An 11,564-nucleotide genomic window follows, 5' to 3' on the forward strand; every position below is an offset into this window, starting at 1 on the left:
CTCCTCTCAGTGGTGCCTTGGGTCTCTGAGTCTGTGGTCATCTCAGGAATGGTCTCAGGAGCATTAGGCCCTGCTTGTGTATTATGGTGCCAGACAAGGACCATCTTCTCTGCCCCACGTCCAGTTGATGGTCATCTTGGACTAGCTCCCTGTCCAGGCCCTGTGAACACAGTGTGAGTCTAGTGGTCATCGTAGGTGAGCTGTTGGGGCCTGCATAGCACTAGATTGGTGGTAGTCTCAGTTTCCCTCTTTGTTTTGTTTTGGTTTGTTTTTTTTTAGAGAGTGTTAGGGTACTAATCATTCAGATATTCATAAGTCAGAACACTGAGCATAAACAAAGCCTTTCTCCCCTCTGCCATCTCCTGGTGCACATGTGACACAGTGGCCACATCTACAATGTTTCTAGGGCAGGCTACGTGGCATTTAAGAGCATAGCATATTAAAGGGAAGCAGAAAGGAAGCCCTACCCAGCCACAGAAAGCAGGATGGACATTGACCACACAGACTGAGAGCCCAGTGTGGGAGTGACTCCAGCGCGGGACAGGCTTGAGGACAGTTTCTACAATGAATGGTTGATGGATTTCTATAGCTTTCCTTACATCACATATAGAAATATATCTTTGAAGAAATATGATTAGGATCTGCACATAACTCACAGGAGACCGCAGTTTGAAATGGGCTCCTCTCTCAGGCTTGCAGCTGTTCTGACTTGGAAATGAAATTAAACTTGAGCAAAATATCTGTGTGAAACAATTCCTTCCCACGCTGGAGCCCCTCACAGGCACTGAAACTATGAAGGGTCATCTCTTCTCCCAGGGAAATCTAAACACCATTCCTAGATCTTTTCCTGAAAGTATGAATTCAGAATATCTCATGAAATGAGATTTATGGGGCATTTTCCACTGACACCGGAGGAGCAGGTAGCATAAAAAACATCACTCAGGAGACTCCTGAGTGAGGCTGGAGGTTAAGGTGGAAAAATCTTCAGGGCGGTTGTTGTCTCTAAAAATGCTTGAAAATATTCTAACCTGTCTATTTCCTCCGTATTTGTGACCAGCACATGTGTCATAATATTTTTGATCACAAAAAGTGACTGAACCTTACCCACTATATATGGATAGATACCACAGACATTAAGGTTAGTGAAAAAAGCTAGGTACAATACGTAACCTATAACTCGACTTAAATGAAGTTCGTGTCCTGGCAAAGCTTATCTGTGGAGACCGTGGTAACCAAGGGGTTAGGTTGGGGATCTGTATCTTCCTAGGGATTACTCTATCATGGATGAATAAGATTGTTTGGATGCATTCAAATTAGACATAAATTCTGCACATTTCATTATTCATAGATTATGCTTGACTTAAGCAAATTAATTCTTATGAAAAGTTTCAGCAAAATTCTAAGTATGCTTATCTCTTGACAATGTATAGAATGCTTTGAGTCTTAACATGCTAAAAAGTTCAAAGTTATCATTTATAAATGTGACTTCTGAAATGTTATTTTTCTCACCCCTTAGAGTTTTATTTTAAAAAAAACTGGCAAATAGAATGTTTGGAGCATTTTATATTCTTACTAATGAGATGCCAAATCTTTTGAGACTCCAGTTTAGAGAACTTGACCTAAGTTTAAACTCAGATAAACTAACAAACTGGTCCCTAGCATTAGTTTCCAAGTTGCCCCCCAACAAAACCTGAGCCTAGCTCCAGTCTCTAGACTAACCCCCAAAAAGAGCAGCATTTCAAAGTTATACCTTCAACAAGACCAGTGTCTCCAGGTCATTCCCCCAACAAACCTGCACCCCCCAGGTTTCGAGCCCACCCCTCTACTAATAACCACCAATGCAGAGGGGAGCAGAAATTAAGTTTATGATATGATTCCCAGCCCATCATGTTAAAGGCCACAGTAGCTTTCCAATTAGAGGCTTGCACACTTACCCCCAGCCCCCACTTGCTGCTTACTATAAAGCCTTGCCCCATAGACATTTGGAGCTCCCCACCACCAAAACTGTCCTGCATGATGGTGGTACATTGGGGGAGGGGGCCTGAGCTAGTTCAAGTACAATAAAGTCTGTGGTGGGAGTTTCATCAGATTGGCTCCTATCTGTTTTGGGGTGGACCATTAACATCTGTCTCGCCCTACACTAACATTGGCATGCTGTACATATACAACATGAAAAAATGTAGATTGAAGTGGAAACTTAAGGCTTCTTTGGAAAGTCAGTTGGATGATGTTTTGCTGGGGTAAACATGGGAAAGAACATTTAGTTGACGTGGACACAGGTGAAAGACTAAGGCAGATTTGTGAGGGAATGTTTGGCTGAAGCAGACACAGGAGAGAGGATGTTCTACTAAAGCAAGCATCTGAAAGGACATGTGATAAAGGATTCTTTGCTAACAACATGCATGTATTGGTCTGCCTCACGTGGCATAGTTGAGCTGCATTTGTTGGAACTCTGTAGAGAAAAATACACCAAAAAACTTCTGGTGCTATGCTGTAGTTTCTTGCCTGCTTGGTACCTCCTGACTAATCAAAGAAAAACAGCTTGTATTGTTTGCTGTAGGGCCTCGAGCTGATAAGCCCCTCTGTTCATTTCCCAATGGCAAGAAGGCGCCTGAGTGCCCAAGCAAATTCTCCAGTAGTGACTCAGTTGCACATTAACCTTTGGTACATGTGCCATTTCCTGCTCTTTCAGGCCTCTATAAGCAGGGCCGTGTGGCAGTTTACCTTCCAGCCTTGTTTATTTCATCATTTCAGTACATTCTTGTTCCTATTCACCAAGTCTGAACTCTTTTCTCCTCCCAGTGGTCTTATGTGTTTTCCAAGCACTTCTATCTTTCTCCACAAACTCTCTAAGTGCACAGCCAACTCTGCAGTCTTCTCTAATAGAAGAGAATTGTCAGGTTTCCCATTAAATTTTTTCAAAATAGTATACATGAAAACTATGAAGCAAAACCAAGAACCTCCTTCAGGGAGCAAGGCAGGACCACCCAGTGGTGGTGGCTGCCATTTTGCCACTCTCCTTAAGCAACATTGCTAATTGCTCATAATCTGCCATTTCCACTACATTAGAAGCAGAATTGCCCGTTATGCCTAAGTCACGTTGGGCACCACCTGTAAGTTTAATGTTTTTCAATCCTTATTTTTTTTTAATTTTTTTATTATTTTTTTTTATTAACTTGAGTATTTCTTATATACATTTCAAGTGTTATTCCCTTTCCCGGTTTCCGGGCAAACATCCCCCTCCCCCCTCCCCTTCCTTATGGGTGTCCCCCTCCCAACCCTCCCCCCATTGCCGCCCTCCCCCAATAGTCTAGTTCACTGGGGGTTCAGTCTTAGCAGGACCCAGGGCTTCCCCTTCCACTGGTGCTCTTACTAGGATATTCATTGCTACCTATGGGGTCAGAGTCCAGGGTCAGTCCATGTATAGTATTTAGGTAGTGGCTTAGTCCCTGGAAGCTCTGGTTGCTTGACATTGTTGTACTTTTGGGGTCCCGAGCCCCTTCAAGCTCTTCCAGTTCTTTCTCTGATTCCTTCAACGGGGGACCTATTCTCAGTTCAGTGGTTTGCTGCTGGCATTCGCCTCTGTATTTGCTGTATTCTGGCTGTGTCTCTCAGGAGCGATCTACATCCGGCTCCTGTTGGTCTGCACTTCTTTGCTTCATCCATCTTGTCCAATTGGGTGGCTGTATATGTATGGGCCACCTGTGGGGCAAGCTCTGAATGGGTGTTCCTTCAGTCTCTGTTTTAATCTTTGCCTATCCCTTCCCAGCCAAGGGTATTCTTTTTCCTCATTTAAAGAAGGAGTGAAGCATTCACATTTTGATCATCCGTCTTGAGTTTCGTTTGTTCTAGGGATCTAGGGTAATTCAAGCATTTGGGCTAATAGCCACTTATCAATGAGTGCATACCATGTATGTCTTTCTGTGATTGGGTTAGCTCACTCAGGATGATATTTTCCAGTTCCAACCATTTGCCTACGAATTTCATAAACTCGTTGTTTTTGATAGCTGAGTAATATTCCATTGTGTAGATGTACCACATTTTCTGTATCCATTCCTCTGTTGAAGGGCATCTGGGTTCTTTCCATTTTCTGGCTATTATAAATAAGGCTGCGATGAACATAGTGGAGCACGTGTCTCTTTTATATGTTGAGGCATCTTTTGGGTATATGCCCAAGAGAGGTATAGCTGGATCCTCAGGCAGTTCAATGTCCAATTTTCTGAGGAACCTCCAGACTGATTTCCAGAATGGTTGTACCAGTTTGCAATTCCCACCAACAATGGAGGAGTGTTCCTCTTTCTCCACATCCTCGCCAGCATCTGCTGTCACCTGAGTTTTTGATCTTAGCCATTCTCACTGGTGTGAGGTGAAATCTCAGGGTTGTTTTGATTTGCATTTCCCTTATGACTAAAGATGTTGAACATTTCTTTAGGTGTTTCTCAGCCATTCGGCATTCCTCAGCTGTGAATTCTTTGTTTAGCTCTGAACCCCATTTTTTAATAGGGTTATTTGTTTCCCTGCGGTCTAACTTCTTGAGTTCTTTGTATATTTTGGATATAAGGCCTCTATCTGTTGTAGGATTGGTAAAGATCTTTTCCCAATCTGTTGGTTGCCGTTTTGTCCTAACCACAGTGTACTTTGCCTTACAGAAGCTTTGCAGTTTTATGAGATCCCATTTGTCGATTCTTGATCTTAGAGCATAAGCCATTGGTGTTTTGTTCAGGAAATTTTTTCCAGTGCCCATGTATTCCAGATGCTTCCCTAGTTTTTCTTCTATTAGTTTGAGTGTGTCTGGTTTGATGTGGAGGTCCTTGATCCACTTGGACTTAAGCTTTGTACAGGGTGATAAGCATGGATCGATCTGCATTCTTCTACATGTTGACCTCAAGTTGAACCAGCACCATTTGCTGAAAATGCTATCTTTTTTCCATTGGATGGTTTTGGCTCCTTTGTCAAAAATCAAGTGACCATAGGTGTGTGGGTTCATTTCTGGGTCTTCAATTCTATTCCATTGGTCTATCTGTCTGTCTCTGTACCAATACCATGCAGTTTTTATCACTATTGCTCTGTAATACTGCTTGAGTTCAGGGATAGTGATTCCCCCTGAAGTCCTTTTATTGTTGAGGATAGCTTTAGCTATCCTGGGTTTTTTGTAATTCCAGATGAATTTGCAAATTGTTCTGTTTAACTCTTTGAAGAATTGGATTGGTATTTTGATGGGGATTGCATTGAATCTGTAGATTGCTTTTGGTAAAATGGCCATTTTTACTAAATTAATCCTGCCAATCCATGAGCATGGGAGATCTTTCCATCTTCTGAGGTCTTCTTCAATTTCTTTCCTCAGTGTCTTGAAGTTCTTATTGTACAGATCTTTTACTTGCTTGGTTAAAGTCACACCGAGGTACTTTATATTATTTGGGTCTATTATGAAGGGTGTCGTTTCCCTAATTTCTTTCTCGGCTTGTTTCTCTCTTGTATAGAGGAAGGCAACTGATTTATTTGAGTTAATTTTATACCCAGCCACTTTGCTGAAGTTGTTTATCAGCTTTAGTAGTTCTCTGGTGGAACTTTTGAGATCACTTAAATATACTATCATATCATCTGCAAATAGTGATATTTTGACTTCTTCTTTTCCGATCTGTATCCCCTTGATCTCCTTTTGTTGTCTGATTGCTCTGGCTAGAACTTCAAGAACTATATTGAATAAGTAGGGAGAGAGTGGGCAGCCTTGTCTAGTCCCTGATTTTAGTGGGATTGCTTCAAGTTTCTCTCCATTTAGTTTAATGTTAGCAACTGGTTTGCTGTATATGGCTTTTACTATGTTTAGGTATGGGCCTTGAATTCCTATTCTTTCCAGGAATTTTATCATGAAGGGGTGTTGAATTTTGTCAAATGCTTTCTCAGCATCTAATGAAATAATCATGTGGTTCTGTTCTTTCAGTTTGTTTATATAATGGATCACGTTGATGGTTTTCCGTATATTAAACCATCCCTGCATGCCTGGGATGAAGCCTACTTGATCATGGTGGATGATTGTTTTGATGTGCTCTTGAATTCGGTTTGCCAGAATTTTATTGAGTATTTTTGCGTCGATATTCATAAGGGAAATTGGTCTGAAGTTCTCTTCCTTTGTTGTGTCTTTGTGTGGTTTAGGTATAAGAGTAATTGTGGCTTCGTAGAAGGAATTCGGTAGGGCTCCATCTGTTTCAATTTTGTGGAATAGTTTGGATAATATTGGTATGAGGTCTTCTATGAAGGTTTGATAGAATTCTGCACTAAACCCGTCTGGACCTGGGCTCTTTTTGGTTGGGAGACCTTTAATGACTGCTTCTATTTCCTTAGGAGTTATGAGGTTGTTTAACTGGTTTATCTGTTCCTGATTTAACTTCGATACCTGGTATCTGTCTAGGAAATTGTCCATTTCCTGAAGATTTTCAAGTTTTGTTGAATATAGGTTTTTATAGTAAGATCTGATGATTTTTTTACTTTCCTCTGAATCTGTAGTTATGTCTCCCTTTTCATTTCTGATTTTGTTAATTTGGATGCACTCTCTGTGTCCTCTCGTTAGTCTGGCTAAGGGTTTATCTATCTTGTTGATTTTCTCAAAGAACCAACTTTTGGTTCTGTTGATTCTTTCTATGGTCCTTTTTGTTTCTACTTGGTTGATTTCAGCTCTGAGTTTGATTATTTCCTGCCTTCTACTCCTCCTGAGTGTATTTGCTTCTTTTTGTTCTAGAGCTTTTAGGTGTGCTGTCAAGCTGCTGACATATGCTCTTTCCTGTTTCTTTCTGCAGGCACTCAGCGCTATGAGTTTTCCTCTTAGCACAGCTTTCATTGTGTCCCATAAGTTTGGGTATGTTGTATCTTCATTTTCATTAAATTCTAAAAAGTTTTTAATTTCTTTCTTTATTTCTTCCTTGACCAGGTTATCATTGAGTAGAGCATTGTTCAATTTCCACGTATATGTGGGCATTCTTCCCTTATTGTTATTGAAGACCAGTTTTAGGTCGTGGTGGTCCGATAGCACGCATGGGATTATTTCTATCTTTCTGTACCTGTTGAGGCCCGTTTTTTGACCAATTATATGGTCAATTTTGGAGAAAGTACCATGAGGAGCTGAGAAGAAGGTATATCCTTTTGCTTTAGGATAGAATGTTCTATAAATATCCGTTAAGTCCATTTGGCTCATGACTTCTCTTAGTCTGTCGACATCACTGTTTAATTTCTGTTTCCATGATCTGTCCATTGATGAGAGTGGTGTGTTGAAATCTCCCACTATTATTGTGTGAGGTGCAATGTGTGCTTTGAGCTTTAGTAAGGTTTCTTTTACGTATGTAGGTGCCCTTGTATTTGGGGCATAGATATTTAGGATTGAGAGTTCATCTTGGTGGATTTTTCCTTTGATGAATATGAAGTGTCCTTCCTTATCTTTTTTGATGACTTTTAGTTGGAAATTGATTTTATTTGATATTAGAATGGCTACTCCAGCTTGCTTCTTCTGACCATTTGCTTGGAAAGTTGTTTTCCAGCCTTTCACTCTGAGGTAGTGTCTGTCTTTGTCTCTGAGGTGTGTTTCCTGTAGGCAGCAGAATGCAGGGTCCTCGTTGTGTATCCAGTTTGTTAATCTATGTCTTTTTATTGGGGAGTTGAGGCCATTGATGTTGAGAGATATTAAGGAATAGTGATTATTGCTTCCCGTTATATTCATATTTGGATGTGATGTTATGTTTGTGTGCTTTCATTCTCTTTGTTTTGTTGCCAAGACGATTAGTTTCTTGCTTCTTCTAGGGTATAGCTTGCCTCCTTATGTTGGGCTTTACCATTTATCATCCTTTGTAGTGCTGGATTTGTGGAAAGATATTGTGTAAATTTGGTTTTGTCATGGAATATCTTGGTTTCTCCATCAATGTTAATTGAGAGTTTTGCTGGATACAGTAACCTGGGCTGGCATTTGTGTTCTCTTAGGGTCTGTATAACATCAGTCCAGGATCTTCTGGCCTTCATAGTTTTGGCGAGAAGTCTGGTGTGATTCTGATAGGTCTCCCTTTATATGTTACTTTACCTTTTTCCCTTACTGCTTTTAATATTCTTTCTTTATTTTGTGCGTTTGGTGTTTTGACAATTATGTGACGGGAGGTGTTTCTTTTCTGGTCCAATCTATTTGGAGTTCTGTAGGCTTCTTGTATGTCTATGGGTATCTCTTTTTTTAGGTTAGGGAAGTTTTCTTCTATGATTTTGTTGAAGATATTTACTGGTCCTTTGAGCTGGGAGTCTTCACTCTCTTCTATACCTATTATCCTTAGGTTTGATCTTCTCATTGAGTCCTGGATTTCCTGTATGTTTTGGACCAGTAGCTTTTTCCGCTTTACATTATCTTTGACAGTTGAGTCAATGATTTCTATGGAATCTTCTGCTCCTGAGATTCTCTCTTCCATCTCTTGTATTCTGTTGGTGAAGCTTGTATCTTCAGCTCCTTGTCTCTTCTTTTGGTTTTCTATATCCAGGGTTGTTTCCATGTGTTCTTTCTTGATTGCTTCTATTTCCATTTTTAATTCCTTCAACTGTTTGATTGTGTTTTCCTGGAATTCTTTCAGTGATTTTTGTGTCTCCTCTCTATGTGATTCTACTTGTTTATTTATGTTTTCCTGGAATTCTTTCAGGGATTTTTGTGTCTCCTCTCTATGGGCTTCTACTTGTTTATTTATGTTTTCCTGGAATTCTTTCAGGCATTTTTGCGATTCTTTCAGGCATTTTTGCGATTCCTCTCTGTAGGCTTCTACTTGTTCTCTAAGGGAGTTCTTCACGTCTTTCTTGAAGTCCACCAGCATCATGATCAAAAATGATTTTGGAACTAGATCTTGCTTTTCTGGTGTGTTTGGATATTCCATGTTTGTTTTGATCGGAGAATTGGGCTCCGATGGTGCCATGTAGTCTTGGTTTCTGTTGCGTGGGTTCCTGCGCTTGCCTCTCGCCATGAGATTATCTCTAGTGTTACTTTGTTCTGCTATTTCTGACAGTGGCTAGACTGTCCTATAAGTCTGTGTGTCAGGAGTGCTGTAGACCTGTTTTCCTCTCTTTCAGTCAGTTATGGGGACAGAGTGTTCTGCTTTCCGGCGTGTGGTTTTTCCCCTCTACAGGTCTTCAGCTGTTCCTGTGGGCCTGTGTCTTGATTTCACTAGGCAGCTTTCTTGCAGCAGAAAAGTTGGTCTTACCTGTGGTCCCAAGGCTCAAGTTTGCTTGTGGGGTGCTACCCACGGGCTCTCTGCAGTGGCAGCAACCAGGAAGACCTGTGCCGCCCTTTCCGGGAGCTTCAGTGCACCAGGGTTCCAGATGGTCTTTGGCTTTTTCCTCTGGCGTCCGAGATGTGTGTGCAGAGAGCAGTCTCTTCTGGTTTCCCAGGCTTGTCTGCCTCTCTGAAGGTTCAGCTCTCCCTCCCACGGGATTTGGGTGCAGAGAACTGTTTATCTGGTCTGTTTCCTTCTGGTTCTGGTGGTGTCTCAGGCACAGGGGTCCTGCCGCTCCTGGGCCCTCCCCCATGGGAGCCCAGAGGCCTTATACAGTTTCCTCTTGGGCCAGGGATGTGGGCAGGGGTGAGCAGTGTTGGTGGTCTCTTCCGCTCTGCAGCCTCAGGAGTGCCCACCTGACCAGACGGTTGGGTCTCTCTCTCACAGGGTCTGGGGGCAGAGAGCTGCTGCGGGCCGGGATCCGCGGGTGTCGATTCTTTTTTTTTTTAAGAGTTGAAACTTTAGAAACTCAATCCTTATTTTTAATGATGGTTCTTAAATGCTTTCACTTCCCTTGTAGCCCACCACTCACCAGAAGTCATGGGAAAGAAAGGATACAGGGAAAATGGACCTGTTTAGAACGGTCATTTGGAGCAACTCCTCTCGGTGTTGACTGGAAATTGGCAGTTCAGTTGACAAGTTAGCAGGCAGCTTGATCCACTTGCAAACACTTCAAGGATACACCAGCAGTTCAGTTGAGTTGAGTCAGGATAGCAAACATGAATCAGCAGGGGTGGTACTGCCTAGCAGAGATAGCCAGGACTCACCTTGGCTTGAATCAGCAGGAGGGACTAGGAGGAACACCGGGTAAAGTTCTCAGTTGCGCCTCTCTCAGGGAAGTGAATATCAGGGAAGATGGGAGACCACCAAGTGCTGCAGAGCTAGTTCTGTAAGTAAGTCTAGCTCAGCCCCTGTCACTGTCTGCAAAGGGAGTCCTTTTTCTACTCTCTCCATACATCCCATGTCCTCCATGTGTCTTGCCTCTGTCCCAGCTGACATCACTCACCAATCAGCCTAAGTCTGCTGGAAGCATCAATTCCCTGCAGCACACCACCAGGTTTGTGCTGTGTTTCTCTCTGTGGAGTCCCGACAAATGCAACTCAACTATGCCTTGAGGCAGACCAATGCATGCATGTCGTTAGCAAAAATCCTTCATCAGGTGTCCTTTTATATCCTTTAGCAGAATATCCTCTCTCCTGTGTCTGCTTAAGCCAAATGTTCCTTCATGAATCTGTCTTAGTCGTTCACCTGTGTCCTCTTCAGCTAAATGTTCCTTCAGGTGTCTGCTCCAGCAAAACACCAACCAACAGACTTTCCAAAGAACTCTTAAGTTTTCACTTCAGGGGGTTGGGGATTTGGCTCAGTGGCAGAGCGCTTGCCTAGGAAGCACAAAGCCCTGGGTTCGGTCCCCAGCTCTGAAAAAAAAAAGAACCAAAAAAAAAAAAAAAGTTTTCACTTCAGTAGATCTTTTTAATGAGCAGTCTGTTTCCGCTTATTTAACCTAGAAATACTTTTCCAAGGCTAGACTTTCTTTATCTTTTTAGGTAAGGTTATATACCTGGTAAGTCTGGAGGAAAGACAAAAAGCCTGCCTGCTATAACCAGCACCAACCTGCAGTAAAACACGTCTCTGTGATGAGTGTTTTGTAGGGGGAAACAAAAGAGAATTAGCTGCAGACAAATGGGCATTGGGGCAATGGGATAGAGGGTCTTCAGGTTCTGCTGAATTGATAGTCAGTGCTTGTTCCAAAACTATCTAAAAATCAAAGAGGTAAAGAAAATCCCTCCCAATGCTGTGTTGATGAAATAATTCACAGAATTCAGAAGCGACAGTGACAGGCTTCATGGTTCTGTATATGCCTGCTCTTCTGCCATGGTCTTCCATCAGAGACAGGAAATGAATCTCAACATAAAAATGACAACTATACATATCAGAATGCTATGCATTAGGGAGGAGAAGATCCAGAACAGAAAGGAACCACAGCTGAAAGACATGATAGGGGCACAGTTCTTCTTGCAGGGAGGACAAATAGACCAGAGTTGGATTCGGGTGTGTACAGAAAAGCCAAAGCGTGACAGGCAAAGAGCACAGATACAAATGGTTCGTGCAGCTCCTTTGCTTCTAAGAGCTTAACCCTAAGTTTTGCTGGAAAAAAAAATTGGTCTAGTAACATGGCTTACACCAGAAGAGTATTTGTTATGTATATTACTTCTTGTACAGCATGAATTTCATTTTTTTCAGTCTACTTGTTTTTCTTCTCTCTGAAATGTGCCTTAAACT

General features: G+C 42.0%; 1 non-coding gene across 1 annotated transcript; it reads right to left on the reverse strand.

The window, feature by feature from the left end:
* Positions 1-281: 281 nt before the first annotated feature.
* Positions 282-412, reverse strand: LOC120094495 (small nucleolar RNA SNORA17). Its single transcript, XR_005488801.1, has one exon. It is a non-coding gene; the product is annotated as a small nucleolar RNA SNORA17 (small nucleolar RNA).
* Positions 413-11,564: the final 11,152 nt, after the last annotated feature.

The sequence above is a fragment of the Rattus norvegicus genome, chromosome 8 (genome assembly GCF_036323735.1).
Source record: "Rattus norvegicus strain BN/NHsdMcwi chromosome 8, GRCr8, whole genome shotgun sequence".
NCBI classification, from domain to species: domain Eukaryota; kingdom Metazoa; phylum Chordata; class Mammalia; order Rodentia; family Muridae; genus Rattus; species Rattus norvegicus.